Source organism: Podarcis erhardii, assembly GCF_964252035.2.
Source record: "Podarcis erhardii genome assembly, chromosome: 2".
NCBI lineage: Eukaryota > Metazoa > Chordata > Lepidosauria > Squamata > Lacertidae > Podarcis > Podarcis erhardii.
In genome coordinates, this window is record NC_138498.1 from 77,594,291 (window position 1) to 77,613,220 (window position 18,930).

General features: G+C 41.6%; 1 protein-coding gene across 3 annotated transcripts in view; it reads right to left on the minus strand.

Annotated features, from left to right (window-relative positions):
- The window catches only part of CENPP (centromere protein P), a 148,050-nt gene that overhangs the window by 18,882 nt on the left and 110,238 nt on the right, over window positions 1-18,930 (minus strand). The window lies entirely within an intron of this gene.

Here is an 18,930-nt window from a genome sequence, read left to right on the forward strand (position 1 = left end):
ACTTTTTCTCTTAGAAACTATACATCAGGCTACAGGAACAGAGCTGCCATCTTAAATTCAATATGAGTCATGAAGCCAAGTAGGAGGGTGAAGATTACAGAAAACAACACGAAAAATATATTCTTTTAAAAAATGAAAGCTAATATTTATTCAAGAGTCCCGATGCATTTCAAACCAAAACATTTCTTCAGAGCAGTTCATTGCAATTCACATGTCCAGAAAGCAGATCTGTCTTTTGACAACCTGAATTCCCCTGAAGAAACAGGCTGTGACTCTTGAAAAAACACTGGCTTACACCATTTTGAATTCCCCCTTTTGTCCTTGTCCTTAAATTTAACCCCAATTCTTGTAAAAGAATATTTCTTTGCACCCTACTGTGCCACTGTTTTTCCTTTAGGCCTTGTATGACACAGTTGTGTTGTAATACCACGTCACATATTGACATGTGATCATCAAGCTGTTCTCTGATTTCTAACAGCCACAAAACAATTCTACAACAGAATGGCACACATATTCTACCTATTTTTGAGACCTTCAAGCACAACCATTTTAAAAGAATTGTTTGTTCCCATTTGTAGAATTACTTCAGTTCTCTTGGAAAGAAACTTGTTTTGCAAAGAGAACAAGTGTTAGCAAGCATGGCACAGATTCTAAGATAACATACGCATGCTAAAAAGGTGAAGGGACCCCTGACCATTAGGTCCAGTCATGACCGACTCTGGGGTTGCAGCGCTCATCTCACTTTATTGACCGAGCGAACCGGAGTACAGCTTCCGGGTCATGTGGCCAGCATGACTAAGCCGCTTCTGGCAAACCAGAGCAGTGCACGGAAATGCTGTTTACCTTCCTGCTGGAGCGGTACCTATTTATCTACTTGCACTTTGACGTGCTTTCGAACTGCCAGGTTGGCAGGAGCAGGGACCGAGCAACGGGAGCCCACCCCGTTGTGGGGATTCAAACCGCCGACCTTCTGACCAGCAAGTCCTAGGCTCTGTGGTTTAACCCACAGCGCCACCCGCGTCCCTTATACAAATGCTACTATTAGTCAATTGGCTGATAAAAGATATAGCTGAAAGTAGGGAAAAGGTTGTTTGCTGTACATGAGATGGTAGTCAATGAATACTCTAATTTCATTGTGTGTTTTGGCTTTAAAAATAAAATTGATAGTGTGGGATTGATTGTAAAACCAAGCAGAATGAGCACGTATCTATTCAAGGATATCATCACCTTTGTTTGTTATTTTATGTTGCTACTGTTTGTGGGGGTTGAATAGTGCTACTCCACAATGAGCATGTGGCACAGTAAGGAAGTGCGTGTGGAGTTTATCACAGTCCCTTTGTGATGGCTGGAGCTTAGGTGACAGCAGCCTTGGTGGATCAGGGCATAATTGTATGCCAGCTGCAAATTTTAATGGTCTGAGCATAGTGAATGATTCTTGAGTTCATAGTGTGTGGAGATGGGTGAATGTAATAATCTTTACCTTACTTGTTAGCTGCTGTATTGACAGTACTATTTTATCATCTATAATTATTTATAATGGTTTTAATGATGTTTGTTAATTATGCACAGTGCTATTTTTCTATTAAAAGGGGTGCCAGCACTCACCATGAACACCTCCCTTGTTCTCTAAGAATGGCAATGGCGCCAACCTGAAAGGTGCTCTAACGGAATTTCAGTGAGTTCTGGCTGGAAAAAAACCTTGATTATATAGGCGGTGACCAATTGATGCACAGGTCCTTTTGAACCCAGAAGAAGGCGGAACAGGGAGGAACATGCTTATATGCGCTCAGCCAGTGCACGTGGGGGCCAAGTATCTAAGATGTGGTGTAAGATGTGGTGCTGTTTATCATTTGTAAGACATATTGGAATACATTGTATGGAAAGTGGGAGAGAAATACAATAAATCAACCATATTGTATCAGTCAATCATGAACACAGGTCTGCACAGCTTAAAGGCCAAGAGTCAATTGCTCCTCCCAATTTGTCTGTTTATGCTACTTCCAAAGGAAGTCCTATATTCACTGTCTGTGTTCCTTTTTCACTGTTGGTAAGAAAATCTAATTCATCATATGTGGTAGAGGTAACAGAATAATGCCTCATCACTGTTTTTGTAGCTTCTCTGCCATGAGTTAGAAGTTCATGGCTGAGTTACCTCCAGTTTTTTCATCACAATGCAGCCAGTTCTATTGAATGGTCTAGCTATGCTCAAACCCCCTTTGCTGGTGTGGAGTCCTACAGACTGAATGGCTTGTGTGTTGCTGCTGCTCAAGTTAAAAAAAGAGGAGTGGAGATAAGGAGGAACTGGCTGAGAAAGGAGGCTCCAGAGGGCCCTGTGGATGAATAGCAGAAAAAAGGAGAACAAAAAACAGGGTTGCAGTGTTCTCTTGACAGACGAACAAACAGCACGGGATAGAAGAGATAGAAAAGGAGAGGAAATTAACAGAGTGGTTCAGAAAGAGAATATTTTTATGGGGTGAACATAGAAAAAGAGTGTTAAAGGAGAATGTATTAAATAGAAAACAATAACTTGCAAATGATTTTTTTAAAGCAAAAAAATGTGGTGCTTTGGATATAGCAAAAATATAAAAATTGCATTCAGTGTGATCTGAGCTTTGTACCCTGCTTTAATTTAACAGAACCAATACTTAATGCCATTAAAAATATTATACAGAAGTGATAATTTTTCCTTTTCTAATTGACACTGGGAGTCACTGGGCATGCTCACTCCACCTGACAGGTTCCCCTGTTTTAATGTTTTGCACTTTTGCATTCTTCCAGAACATATTATATCATTTTAGATCTGGTCCTAACCAATGTTGATGACCTGGTTAGTGGGGTAGAAGTGAAAGAATCATTAGGCGCGAGTGATCATGCTCTTCTGAAGTTTACTATACAGCGGAAAGGAGCAGCCAAGCATACTAGGACTCAATTTCTTGACTTTAAGAAAGCCGACTTCATAAAACTTAGGGAAGTGCTGGGTGAGATCCCATGGACAGTAATACTAAAAGGAAAGGGAGTTCATGATGGCTGGGAGTTTGTTAAGAGGGAGATAGTAAAAGCACAACTTCAGGCAATACCAATGAGACGGAAACATGGAAGGTGCCTAAAGAAGCCAGGGTGGCTATCTAAAGAACTTTTAACTGAGTTAAGATTAAAAAAGGATGTGTACAAAAAATGGAAAAGGGGGGAAACCACCAAAGAGGAATTCAAACAAATAGCCAGCACGTGTAGACACAAAGTCAGAAAAGCTAAAGCACAGAATGAACTCAGGCTTGCTAGAGAGGTTAAAAGCAACAAAAAAAGGCTTTTATGGGTATGTTCGTAGCAAAAGGAAGAACAAAGAAACAGTGGGGTCACTCAGAGGAGAAGATGGTGAAATGCAAACAGGGGACACAGAAAGGGCTGAACTCCTCAATGCCTTCTTTGCCTCAGTCTTCTCCGATAAAGAAAACAATGCCCGACCTGAAGAATTTGGAGCAAATGATTCAGAAGAGGAAACACAGCCCAGAATAACTAAGGAGATAGTACAAGAATACTTGGCTAGTTTAGATGTATTCAAGTCTCCAGGGCAGATGAACTGCATCCAAGAGTATTAAAAGAACTGGCAGATGTGATCTCAGAACCACTGGCAGTCATCTTTGAGAATTCCTGGAGAACAGGTGAAGTCCCGGCACTGGAGGAGGGCAAATGTTGTCTCTATTTTCAAAAAGGGGAAAAGAGAGGACCCAAATAATTACCGCCCAGTCAGTCTGACATCAATACCAGGGAAGATTCTGGAGCAGATCATTAAGAAAACAGTCTGTGAGCACCTAGAAAGGAATACTGTGATCACCAATAGTCAGCATGGATTTCTGAAAAATAAGTCATGTCAGACTAAGCTGATCTCGTTTTTTGACAGAATTACAATCCTGGTAGATGAAGGGAATGCAGTGGATGTAGCCTACCTTGATTTCAGCAAGGCATTTGACAAGGTGCCCCATGATATTCTTGTAAAGAAGCTGGTAAAATGCAGACTTGACTATGCTACCACTCAGTGGATTTGTAACTGGCTGCCTGACCGAACCCAAAGGCTGCTCATCAATGGTTCCTCTTCATCCTGGAGAAGAGTGACTAGTGGGGTGCCACAGGGTTCTGTCTTGGGCCCGGTCTTATTCAACATCTTTATCAATGACTTGGATGATGGACTCAAGGGCATCCTGATCAAATCTGCAGATGACACCAAACTGGGAGGGGTGGCTAACACCCCAGAGGACAGGATCACACTTCAAAATGACCTTGACAGATTAGAGAACTGGGCCAAAAGAAACAAGATGAATTTTAACAGGGAGAAATGTAAAGTATTGCACTTGGGCAAAAAAAATGAGAGGCACAAATACAAGATGGTGACACCTGGCTTGAGAGCAGTACATGTGAAAAGGATCCAGGAGTCTTGGTTGACCACAAACTTGACATGAGCCAACAGTGTGACGCGGCAGCTAAAAAAGCCAATGCAATTCTGGGCTGCATCAATAGGAGTATAGCATCTAGATCAAGGGAAGTAATAGTGCCACTGTATTCTGCTCTGGTCAGACCTCATCTGGAGTACTGTGTCCAGTTCTGGGCACCACAGTTCAAGAAGGACACTGACAAACTGGAACGTGTCCAGAGGAGGGCAACCAAAATGGTCAAAGGCCTGGAAACGATGCCTTATGAGGAACGGCTAAGGGAGCTGGGCATGTTTAGCCTGGAGAAGAGGAGGTTAAGGGGTGATATGATAGCCATGTTCAAATATATAAAAGGATGTCACATAGAGGAGGGAGAAAGGTTGTTTTCTGCTGCTCCAGAGAAGCGGACACGGAGCAATGGTTCCAAACTACAAGAAAGAAGATTCCACCTAAACATTAGGAAGAACTTCCTGACAGTAAGAGCTGCTCGACAGTGGAATTTGCTGCCAAGGAGTGTGGTGGAGTCTCCTTCTTTGGAGGTCTTTAAGCAGAGGCTTGACAACCATATGTCAGGAGTGCTCTGATGGTGTTTCCTGCTTGGCGGGGTTGGACTCGATGGCCCTTGTGGTCTCTTCCAACTCTATGATTCTATGATTCTATATCAATACATTAATCATGCTTCTTTGTGGCATCATTTTGGCTCCAGTCTTAATGACATTCAGCTATGAGAAGGAATGACATCAAGGCAGCAATTTAAAAATTCATTTCACAGTAGAATTTTGAGGGGTTGCCGCCTCTTCCTCCTCATTTGTGCTTCATGCTGTTGCCTCCCCCCCCCCCCATATTTCACTGGCTCCCAAGTCAATAGCTGGTTAATCTTGTATGGTTTTATAACATTTACGTATGGAAATGTTGCAAAATCATGTAAGATTATCCAGCAATTGGTGCATATTCCATTTGCTATCAGCCAGATATTCTATTTTGATATAGTTTTAATTCTTGCATACAGGTGTTAAATAAATGTATGCAGTGCATTTATACCTTGATTTCATTTGTTTACTTGCCTTCAAGCTGGGCATCATCTTTGCAATGTAACACCCAAAAAGCTGTCTAGCACTTAAGGAGATTGCAAAATATTATTATTGTAATTTGCTAAATCTCTGAAGATGTGTTTCAAACCATTCTCAAATGCACATGCTTCCTTTAAAAAAAAAAGTCAGAATGACTATACAGCACTAAATCATTATTTGGAAAGGTCTAAGCAGACATGTTTTATGATCTCACATCTTAAGTATTGTTTGTTTGATTCAGATCCTTTGGCAATGAAGCACTGGGTGGAAAATTATTAAAATATGTTCCAAGGAATGGCTTGATTTATAATGCGGCCTTTCCTTTTATTTAATAAAACTTTTTGGAGTTTAAAACATAGCCAATTAAAAAATATTAATTTTCATTAATGAATTTCTATATAAAATTAACATTTTTACACACACACAATTGTTATTTATTAAAAATTTACTGAATTCTTAAAGTATTATTACTTAATATTTTAAACACATTAATTTTTTTAGCACAGATCTTCCTTGCCTAATCAACAGAAATGTCCCAAATGTCTCCAAAACAAAAGTGACAAAATTTACCACTTTTGGTTGTTTGAACCATAATTCAAGGCAGTATCAGATATATATGGGAAGGAGGGAAAAGGTTTTCATTCTTATTTCAGAACTATTAAAAAAACTTTTCAGTGAATTGCTTTAAAATGAAGGGGGCAGGGAATCACATTTGCTGATCATTTGTTATTATCCATTTCAATACAGACATGATGTGAATCTTGGTTATACATGTGTTTCAGGAATGCAATCATATTTTCCTAGCATTCAAATTGTAGTAATTGTCTCTGTGGACAACTAGTGGCAGCATCATAATGTTGATTGTTGTATGGAACAGGGTTGTACAAGTACCATGGGGACTAACTGAATTGTTCCTCTGATATCACTGATAACTTTCAAGGTGTTTTGTCACCCTGCCACTAGAAGGGATTTTCACAGGAGCTGAAAGAGCCAAAGACAAAGAGCCTTCCAGCAAAGTCATTGTGTAAGAGGAATGTTTCCTTGCACAATTAAATCCCCCCCTGCCCTGCCCTCTCAAATCTGCTACCTCAACCCTCCAGAGCAGATATTTTTTACTAGGTTGCTGATAGTCTAACATGTCTGTGTGCTGCCAGAGCTTCCTTTGGCTGTTATGTTTGTTTGCTTACTTAGTTTTATGATGTAATATAATTAATTTGTGTTTTTAATAATGTTGCAAGTTACTTGGAGACTTTTGTGAAATAAGTGACTAACAAGAGTAATAGATAGTAATAGACAACAACAACAACAACAACAGACTGTTAGCTCTTGTGCAAAATCCATTTCAGTACAGTGGTACCTTGGTTTTCGAATTTAATCCATTCCAGGTGTCCGTTCAACTCCTGATATGGTCCAAAAACCAAGGCGCGGCTTCCAATTTGCTGCAGGAGCTTCCTGCACTCAATCAGAAGCCGCGGAAGCCACAGAGGGCGTTTGGCTTCCGAAAAACGTTTGCAAACTGGAACACTCACTTCTGGGTTTGCGGCGTTCAGGAGCCAAGCTGTTCAAGTACCAAGGTACCACTGTACATTGAAATGAACATCCATATTTATGATTACAATAAAAACCAATTGTACTGTTGAACAAGCGTAGATTCATTAGCTAGCAGCATATTGACTACACAAGGGCATAACATGTTATGCTTATACTTAAATTTGTATGTCAGACAGAGGACCAGATCTAGTTCACAAGCTTATATGCTGACAGACCATAGCAGCTATGGTTAATTACTGCCTGGGGTCAAAGGAGCAGGGGACACAGGCTTGCTGACAAAGGGAAGGGCAAAAGTTAAGTAATGTAAAAGACTTCTTCATGCATTTGTATCCATGCCCTTCTCCAAAGGAACACAAAGTAGCATACATCTAGTTTCCAGGCCATCTTACTTCCAGGCCAAATACTGGTTAGCTTCAGAGATGGAATTTCCAGAGCATGTTCTGGGACTTGCTGTTCTTGATACACAGTCTGAGTAACTCTGTATTTAGTTATGGAATTCTCCCTACAGTCAGAATATTGAAGGACTATTTTTATCCTTTCTTCTTCAACCTGTTTTTATATTACTTGTTTTCAACATTCCTGCAGCTCTAGAATTTTTCATTCAACTACCAGAAAATGGTTTCTGCTTTCTGCCATTGGTATTAACATGTGCTCATATTCTTTGCATCACTGAACTAATTCTAGCTGGATAGCTTGACAAGGAGATAACTGATCTGCCAACATGTCTTTTAAAAAAGCAAAGCAAAGCAACATGAATATTGGGCTTGGGCAGTCTTTTGCATATACCAAACACTAAAAACATATGCTACTCCTGGATTCATAAAAAACAGAACTTAATTCCAAGGGCAGGAAAATTACTCATTTTTATATACTCTGCATCCATTTTTTTATAAACCACAAGGGTGGAAAGGTACTTTACAACTGCAATTTCTATCAGACATTCATCTGTTCATGACATCACAGTCCTTGGTACTTATAATACAAACAAAACACCAGGCCAATAGTTCAGATTGTATTCTCATTGACTGGTGTATAAGTAAAAAAAAATACTGTCCATGCTTATTGGAATTATAATGAAATTCTATAAATACAGATGAGATCAGAATTGGCCCACTATTCTAACTTACTGCAACTTACAATTCCTGAAACTAGATCTGCTTAATACCATCTGAAGTGAGATAAAGCCCCCTAACTAGTTCAAACTAGTTTTCTCCTTCAGAAATCAGGGGTAACTGAAAGGGAGGTGCAAAGGGAGGAAGAGGTTCCTGGGGCAGTTAGAGCCACTCTTTCTCTACGAGCTAAGAACTAGGGGGACTGAATGGCACAACTTGGATTTGTGAGGATGTATGCATCCCTGGTACCCACATCATCCCAATTTGATTTGGGAAGAAGGAAGATCAGTTTTTTCTAACAATAGTCCCCTGTTTTAGGAGACAGGAGATGTCCTACTCATCTATACTGTGTTGGATAAATAACTCAATCCACAATATTTTCCTGCATCAGGAAGCTGCCCATAAGGATCTCTGTGTTAAACAGATTAGTATGGGGGTGAAGGGGTATAAGGTAGAGTGAGTTCAGAAGGGGCTAAATTCAGAATGTCTGAGAGGCATTACACATCCGATATCCAGAAAGGCATTATGTTTGCAGCTACCTATAATGTGGAAGTAAATGAGTTGTCTTCAGTTTTTGGAAGAGCAGTAATATTTATTTATTTATTTATTTCACAGGATAGCTGTTCCTTATGTTGCTCTTATGTTTATTATGACATTTTATTATTATTTTGCTCTTTTTTGTGAACTTGGTTTCCTATTTTATTTATCTAAGATTTGTACTGTGAAAAGTACTTAGGAGCCTTACAGGATTGAAAGGCAGTATGTAAGTTTCAGAATAATGCAAGCTAAGTATTCCTGATTCCTTTGATGAGAATGTATAGTTCACAGGAAGTAAATCAAGCCCAGCTCTACCAGACTCAGACTGAATTTGTTATTACAGTCATACCTCGGGTTAAAGTTGCTTCAGGTTGAGCGTTTTCGGGTTGTGCTCAGCGGTGACCCGGAAGTAATGGAACATGTTACTTCCGGGTTTCACCCCTCGCGCATGCACAGATGCTCAAAATGACATCACGTGCATGCGCAGAAGCGGCGAATTGCGACCTGCACAGATGCGGGTGGTGTTCGCTTCAGGATGTGAACGGGGCTCCAGAACAGATCCCATTCGCATCCAGAGGTACCACTGTATTAAAAAAATTATTAACATTCAGCTTTCAGTTTATAGTGCTAAGCAGTATAAATTGAAAGAAAGAAAAAAGATTAAAGCAGTTAAGACTATTTTGTGAGGAGTATTTTGGTCTAGTACATTCTTAACTTTAACCTCCACCCACTCCCCCCAAAAATCAGTTTTTTAAAAAGGTACCCAGAATTTATATTTTATCCATAGAAATATTTTCCAGTTTACAATGTAAGAGGCTTTATGAGAAGCTGCTCAGAAAAACTAAACTGCATAGTCTCTTCTAAAATACTGAACTAAACTTCACTTGAGTTTATCAAATAAATATGTCCTTCAGATTCCACCAGTTGCGCTGTCAGCTTTCTAAATCCTAGAAGTCCTCACCCATAATATATTTGTGACTGGACAATAATGATCATACAATCAAAGCTTTCTATCATAATGTGTGCAAGCCTATTTTTCAGGTACTGAGTTCGGGAGAAAAAATGGATCTGAACAGCAGCCATCTGAAAAAGTCCCAAGACCCCTACATGGTCTGGCCCTCCAGGCAAGAGAGAGAACCTGTATATGTAGTGACATGTCCTTTCCAGGAGGACTTTTCCATCATGAGCATCTATCTGAGGGATAAGATGGAACTAAAGGCTGGAGAAGATAGTTAAGACAATTTCTCAAAAGACAGTCCAGGGAGATGTGGCAGATAATTAGAAGTTCCAATGGGAATAAGAAAATAAAGAAAAGCCTGTAAGAAAGGTGAGCAGGCCGAAACATGCCAGTGCAAACCAAGGGGAAGAGTTTTTGTGCTGCACAAAGTCTGCTAAGACATGGATGAGGTTTGAGGGTATAATCAGAGTGGGATGGGGTGAAGAAAGGCAAACCAATAAACGTGATTTAGGTTCTAGGAGCTGTTAACAAAAGCAGTGGCTCAGGGAGTTCCATCCCTCACTTCTCCATACTCCATTTCCCTTCTTCAGACTAAATATCCTATTTATCTATTTGTCTCCCATCTAACTGGGATTCAGTTAGTAATTAGCAACCTCCAATAACGCAATTCGTATATAGTCATGGTTAGCAGCCAGGATAACTTTATCCTCCGGCGCCCTCACCCTGAAAGCAGAGATGAGCACCACACCCCACAGTTGAATTCAATTGGATTTAACCGTCCAGGGATCCTTTATCATCCATTAATTTACCTAAACCCTTTTAAAGTCATCCAAGCTGGTGGCCATCACTACATCTAGTAGGAGTGAACTCCATGGTTTAACTATGTGCTGTGTGAAGAAGTATTTCCTTTTGTCTGCCCTAAATCCTCCAACATTTAGTTTCACTGGATGCCCCTGACTTCTAGTATTATGAGAAATATATTTCTCTTATCTAATTACACACAATGTATAATTTTATACACCTCTATCATGTCCCATCTTACTTTTCTACTAAACTAAAAAGTCCCGAATGTTGTAGCCTTTCTTCATAGTGGAGTTGTTTTTGTTGTTTAGTCATTTAGTTGTGTCTGACTCTTCATGACCCCCATGGACCAGAGCACGCCAGGCACTCCTGTCTTCCACTGCCTCCCGCAGTTTGGTCAAATGCATGTTGGTAGCTTCAAGAACACTGTCCAACCATCTCGTCCTCTGTCGTCCCCTTCTCCTTGTGCCCTCAATCTTTCCCAACATCAGGGTCTTTTCCAGGGAGTCTTCTCTTTTTATGAGGAGTTGTTTACCCTATTATTATTTTGCTTGCCCTTTTAAATTTGCAAATATTCAGATAATAACCAGACTAATATGAAATAATGTGACTGTAAACATGTTAACCCTATAGTTAAATCCTTAAATGGAATCATGCCTCTATCCAATAGAAAAGCCTCCTTTAACTCAGTCTATGTAAATGAAATACCAATTTGAACCTTCTCCAATATTCTTTACATTCAAATATAGGCACATGGAAGAATAAAAAAATTAAATCTCTTTCGAAAGCTGATGTAGGTCAAGGTCCAAAGATGTTCCTGGGTGTCTACAAATGTTCTCCACAAACCTAGACTTTCCTAAATTCCCTTTCTGTCCAAAGCTCCTCATGCTGTATAAAAAGTTAAGTATTAATGGACTATGATGAGAGCTTGTGGTCCCAAAAGGAGATTCTAAGACCTTGCCCATGTAACCCTTTTGATCATATCAATTACAGGTTAGTATCAAATAGCAATGCACATTATTTTTCCGCAGCACAGAATGTGTCACAACTGGAATGTGAGCTCTAGACAGGTCTTCGTAATCAAGTTTGACATTGTCTTCAAAAACTGTTTTGAAGTATTCCAGCTCAAGGTGATGCTGACATTGCACAGATACACTTGTGGAAAACTGAACAAAATCTTTCTTGTCCCACTTTAAATATGCCCAGTTTCATGTAAACTGAAGTAATAATGAAACCATGCTGACATTTACTTTGCAAGGAAAAATAGGGCTAAAGAAACTTGTTAAAATAAGGATGAACATTTCAGACATATTTTATACATTAAGAGAACACAAATGTGACCAAACTATTTTTTTAGCCGGTGAATCATCTTTTTATGTCTTGCCAGCTGGGCAGGCTAACAAAAACACAGCCAGTGTGGCATGGTGTGGAAGACCTCAGACCTCTAATGGAAAAGTGGGGAAACTTAGGTACAAATCCCAGCACAACCACAAAGCTCACATTAGGTCAGTGACAATTTGTCACCCTAGCCTATCTCATAGGGCTATTGTGGAAATAAAATAAGAGCTGACTTCATATCTACTGCCCTAGTTGCTTGGAGGACTGGAAGGACATAAATCTAACAAACCAAAATACATGGCAGCTGCATTAATAAAAAATAAATATAAAACAGTTATAATTTCCTTCCTTCAGGATTCCCAAGGGTGACTGAACATCCAACACATCAAGCTCCTCACTTTTAAAAGGACACTGAATAATATTTACAAATATAATGAATACAAAAATGAATGCCAACATTTCTTACAACTTAAGTATTAGACTTTGCAGTCATTGAGATTATTGTGAAGATATCAAAAGTCTTTAATTAAAGCATGCCAACTGAAAATTAGTATTTTCCTAGAGCCATAGGCTCAAATATAGTATTTTCTAAATATATAATATTTTTGTAAACTAAGTCATGCTGCAGTTCCTGTGGCTGACAGTACTCAGTTACACAAATTGCAGTTTGACAACAGCGGGCAGAGTGATTGAGCAAAGCAGGCAACTGGCAACGTGAGTGAGCAGGCTGGCAGAGCCAACAAATGACTGGGAAGGCAGGCCTTCCCATGTTTCCCTTTTGTTGTTGCAGCCACTACGACAACCACCTGCGTATCCACTTGATTACTTGCTCTCCACTGTTACTGCTGCTGTTATTACCATGGAAGCAGTTAGTCTTTCTCCACTTCCTCTAATGCAGGAAGGAAGTGGGTTGGTGAGGATTGGGCAGTCTGGGTGTGGAGTTAAAAGCCTATGAGAGTACAGGGGTTTGTGGGGAGGGGGTAAAGGGAAGGAGTGGGAGTAGGCAGGGTCAGAGAGCAATATGATCAAGGATGATAGCCCCTAGTGGAGTAATACCTAAGGAATAACAGCATAATGAATTATTGCCTCACTGATTGCACTTTCCTATTAAAAACTAAATACTGATCACTTGATGTCTCTGGTGATATTCTAATATATCTGAATAAGGATTTATTACTGCTGCAATACAAAATTGGTTTTAAAATTACTGTAAAATTACACAGTGATTGCTGAAGCAAAAATAACAAATTATAAGATAATAATGTTTACCCATTTAAACTATTGATATGATTCGAGGCTTTCACATCAGACTCATTAGATTTAAATGTTGTCAATGTACTCAGACTATTCATAAACAGATGTGTTGAAAACAGCTGAAAGTTGCCCATCTAAGCTATTCCTGAATTAAATAGGGCTGTTTTCTCAACAAGCAGCACAGTCTGATACATGTCCACTCAGACATAAGCCCCACTGAGTTAAATGGGGCTTACTTCCAGGTAGGCAGATTGCAGCCAAAGGTTGCAATCCTAAAGATACTTTCCATTGAATATAGCGGAACTTACTGCTGAGTATTCCTATAACTGTTAAATTATATTTGTTCAAAGGGGACATACTCTCAGGAAAAGAACTATGAAGAATGGAATCTATATATTCACTGTCTAGCTTATTGTTTATTCTTTTATTATGTAATCCCTGGAATGTTAAGGCTGAATGCTTGTAAAAGAAAACAAACAAAACACGATTTTTTTAATAAGAAAATGTTGAAGTGGATACAGATATAATAATGATCCCATGAAAAATAACTCTGAAAATACAACATCATTGGAAATACATACAAGATTTATTCATCATTGGAAATACAAACAAGATTTATTCAGCCAAATAATTGCTTAGGTTTAGGCAGTTAATCACTTCAAATTCTAATAAGTTGTAGAGAAAATAATGTTTATAACGCTTATAAATACAATGAAGTCAACTGTCTGACAGGGAGCAGCAGCAGAAACAGAATTTATCTAGCAGATATATGGCTAGGATCCAAGGCCTGCTGATGCTCATGTAAGAGGTTTGTCTGAGTTCAGTGGGGTTGACTTTTTCATGGAACATCAGACCCATTTACTATATCAGAATCTCTTTTTGACATTCCTTTTGGTTTAAAAAGTCATTTGCCATGTTATTGATGTGTGTGTATGTGAGTTGTTGTTGAAGAGAAGAAAATCTGGGGTCACAGAATTAATGTCATATTTTTACAAACAATATTGCCCAATAACACTTAAAAATCACTACTCCTAAAGGTTCATCCTTACACAAACACCCCTCCCACTTCCACTGAATACATCTGTTTCTAATATTACAGAATGTCTTTCTGTGTTTGTTCCCCCCCACAATTCTTCCATATTTATGGTTGTAAAGGAATTAGAGACCACTCATTAAACAAAAGAATGCAACTACTCATGGTTTCATATATGTAGTTTACTGTGCCAAGCCACTTCTTTTTGCATTTTGCTGACTATTATAAAAATAAATTGCTATGGGTTTGAACTCCCATATGGAGCAATGGGTAATTTTCCCCAATAACATAAGAAGAGCCTGCTGGATCAGGTCAATGGCCCTGTTTCAGACAACCAGATGCCTATGGGAAGCCTGCAAGGAGGACCAAGCGCAAGAAAAATCTGATCTACTGAGGTTTCTAACAACTTGTATTCAGCAGCGTACTGCCTCCAACCACTAGGCAGAGCACAGCTACTGATAACCTTTAGCGCCATGCATTGGTGGTCATTGCTGCCCCCTGTGAGAATGAATTCTGGAGTTCAACTATGGCAAATGTGGTAGCAGTAGTGGATGAGATCAAACTTCAGCTGATTTTAATCTGATTTCTTTGGCTTCAGCGTTTATTTTTTATTTATTTATCAAAATATATACCAATATACCATGAAAATATAAAAGCAGATTTCAAAAATATCTGTATATAATCACATAATAATTTAAAATCAGAAACTACCAACTAGCCCTTATGGAAAGATCTATTCTTAACTGACAGTGCAAGTTTTGCTAGTTGTTGCTTTTTAGACACTGGTGCAGTTTTAGAGTCAGTTTTCTGCTGATCCCACAATTGCCTGATTTATTGTGGGCAGGCATACACATCCTAGAGTTTTTAAGCTCACCTAATGAGCATGAGTTGGGCTAAATGGTAGGACTATGGCAGAAAAGAGCAGTCATGATTCTGTAGCATGTGTGGAAATAGCATGATGGAAGTGAAAGGGGGCATCCATATGAACTGGTAATCTCACCATTCTTTCCAGTTCTTGTTCTTTCCAGGTTTGTTTGTGTTTGTTTTTGCAGGAGTGGGGGAGAGATAATTCATGAACAGAGAGCCCTAGCCAGCATGGTCAATGGTCAACAGAGAGGTGAAGTCTAACAGCAGCTGGAGGATCACAGGTTCCCAGCTCTATATGACTGGCTATTTGTGCGGAGGAACTGGCTTATACAGAAACTTAGCTGTCTGGTGGAGGGACTTGTGCCACCCCTCCACCGAGCTATTTCAGTGTTGGCCTCAGTGTGTCTATGAGCTGGGCCTAGGATTCCAGCAGAGGCTCATTTAGTCCTCCCAGAATTTTATTTTTTTTAAATGTTCAACATATGTGTTAAGCTGCTCAGCAGTAAGTGCTATTACCGTATTTTTCGTCCCATAGGACGCTCCATCCCATAGGACGCACCTACTTTTTGGGGGGGAAATAAAGGAAAAAAAATTTTCCTTTATTTCCCCCCCAAAACCAGGTCGGGGAACAGTGGGATGGTGGTGCTGTGCCTCCCCGCTGTCCCCCGAGCTTGTGGGGCTGGCCGATGTCTGCCTGGCGCAAGGGGCGCTCTGCTTCAGGGCGCCCCGCGCATCGGGCGGCAGGCTACTGTCCGCAGCAAGGGGAGCCCTCTGTTTCAGGGCGCCCCACGCGCCCCCCCGTGCGCAAGGCTTGCCAATCACCAGTGCGGAGCACGGGGTGTCCTCCGGAGGGTGCCCCGTGCTCCGCGCTGCCGCCCGCAAGCCTTGCGCTCCCGGGGGGAGATCCCCCGGGTGCACAAGGCCTGCCAACACCAGCGCGGAGCACGGGGCCGTCCTCCGGAGGGCGCCCCGTGCTCCGCGCTGCAGGCTGCCGCCCGCAAGCCTTGCGCGCCCGGGGGGAGATCCCCCGGGTGCGCAAGGCTAGCGGACACCTGCGCGGAGCACTGGGCGTCCTCCGGAGGGCACCCCGTGCTCCGCGCTGCTGCCCGCAAGCCTTGCACTCCTGGTGGGAGATCCCCCGGGTGCGCAAGGCTAGCGGACACCTGCGCGGAGCACTGGGCGTCCTCCGGGGGGCGCCCCGTGCTCCGCGCTGCAGGCTGCCGCCCGCAAGCCTTGCGCGCCCGCGGGAACTCCCCCCGGGCGTGCAAGGCTTGCGGATAGCTTCCTGGAGCCTGGAGAGCGAGAGACATCGGTGCGCACCGACGCCTCTCGCTCTCCAGGCTTCAGCGAAAGCCTGCATTCGCCCCATAGGACGCACACACATTTCCCCTTCATTTTTGGAGGGGAAAAAGTGTGTCCTATAGGGCGAAAAATACAGTAAATGTTAAACACCTTTCCACTTTGGGAGTTGTTTTAAAATAGACAGTAAAAATAGTAGGATGGTGGGGGGGGGAATGTACTCAGTACATACTAAGGTTTACAAGCAGACCTCAGTGAGATGGCTGCTGTTAACACCTATAACAAATTTAAATGTATTTCTAAGAATGATTCAGATGCAGAAAAAAACCATGTGGGTTTGAGGCACTTTCCTGAACCAAGAAACAGAAAGCATAACTCACTTTTTTATCCAAGAACACAACATTTTCACCAAACACAGGTATGTGGTGGGGGTAAATATAACATGTTGAGTATAACTTTTACTGCTGGTCCATAACTTTATGATTTCCTGGGTTTTTTTCTTTTCTTTTGTAAATCACCAGTATTAGAATTATAACGTTCCATTCTCTCAAAAGGTGGATCTGCACTCTACTCTGGTATTTGCAGGGAACAAAGCTATCCATGTTTTCATTAAAAAGTGTTTATACAATTATCTGAAATCAGCAATCAGACAAACTCCCTACCGTATTAAGCTTCCAGTCAGAGAATTTAAAGGCCTCACTAAATTTCATCAGTACTTACCCACGTGAAATCGTTCTAGGTACAGAGCCATTTCCCCCCAAAGTAACAACTGGCACCTTATCTATCATAGCTTGATACTTTAAGAGCCAAGGAAGAGGAGGAGAAAACTTTCCTAGCAATTAAATGCACTTTTCTCCTTTTATATTGTGGAAAAGAATGTAGCATTTTTCCTTGTGAAGAGGAAGCTGTTCGGACTATAGCTGCTGGACAAAGTGCTTTGAAGCCAAACTGTTTCTTCCAATCTCCTCAGTGAGACTCTCTGACTCGTTGTCTGGCAATGACAGGGAGCCTCAGATGCAAAGGAACAATTAGAAGTGCTCTTTAAGCTCCTGATGTCAGGTGTGGGACTGGTGGGCATGGTGTGAGGGAAATGGCATTGTATACCAAATTGGGACTCATACCAGGCCCAATTAGAAGCAGTGATGATCTGGGTGTGGACCAATAAACAGAAGGTGAATCCTGAAAAGACAGAGCTGTTAATGTGTCCTGAGTTCTCATGTATGGGAAATGGGGAGACAGCCTGTCCTGGATAAGGCTGAACTCCACTGATAGGAGATCTGTCGCTTAGGGGTGCTTCTGCATTTAATACTCACTGGAGGCTCAGGTGACTTTTGGGGGGGAGGGGGGTTTGTATTTTTTCAACTATGGCTGGATCATCAGCTATGGCTCCTTTGCAACAGAAATAACTTGGTCACTGAGCTCCATGCTCTGGTGTTATCCAGACTGAATTATTGAAATGCACTTTGTGTGGAGCTGCCCTTGAAGATAACTCTGAAACTTCAATCAGCTGACAATGAAGTGGCCAGATTACTGACCAGCGGTACCTATTTATCTACTTGCACTTAGGGGTGCTTTCAAACTGCTAGGTGGGCAGAAGCTGGGACTGAAAGACGGGAGCACACCCCGCCGCGGGGATTCGAACCGCCGCCCTACGATCGGCAAGTCCTAGGCACTGAGGTTTTACCCACAGCACCACCCGCGTCCCGTTTAGATCTTACACAACCCCTATTTTTAAACAGCTGCACTGGTTTCCAGTTGGTTTCCAGGCCCAATTCACAGTGGTCAAGTTAGTGACTCCAGTCCCAAATACCTGAAAGACTATCTTATTCCTTGCAGACCCTCTTGGGTGTTAACATCAGCAGAGGGGGCCCAAGTGGTTGTTGCGCCAACCTCAGAAGCTTGAAGAGTGGTTGCATAGCATATAACTTGTGTGGCTGCCTGCAGCGGTGTAGCTAGCCACATGGGTGCCCAGTGCAGTGCGCACGTCCTGCAGCTGGGGGTGGGGCGAGCTGCCATGGGGCGGGGCACGCTGCGTGGAGCCTCTCCACTGCCTCCCCCTCAGCTGTAGGGCAGCTGAGGGAGAGGCGGTGGGCAGAAGCAAGCCCCAGCTGCCGTTTCAGGCAGTGTGGAGCCTGCAGGCGCCCAAGCCACCATGTCACTCCCGGGAGAGACGCGTGGCTGGGGCACACTGCAGGCCCTGGGGTTAGTGCCGGCTTCTGCATGGTGGCACCCAGTGCCAGCCACGCTTCATTATGTTTGTTGATTGAACTAAAAAGGTTTGTGAGCCCAATTTTTTAAAAATTGTTTTTTAGAACTCATGTTTTTGTCATTTTGTCACCCCACCTCAGTGATCACACCCGGGGTGGCCTGCACCCCCCCACACCATCTTTCTCTGCCACTGGCAGGCTGGCATCTTCATTAAACAGCTTTTGGCAAATGTGGAAGGCATATTTTTTTACTCTGGCTTCTGCCACCTAGATGTATATTTTTAGGACCCAGCTTATTTCTGGGATTGCAAAGTTTTAAACTGTTTTAACATTGAGATTTAATTGTTGTCACCCACCGTGGGACCTTAGGGTAAAGGGTGTGTAATTAATAATATTGATGATGATGATAACAACAACAATAATAACAATGCCTGAAGACCGAAATGTCCCCTCTGACATAATACGAGTTTGCTACATAT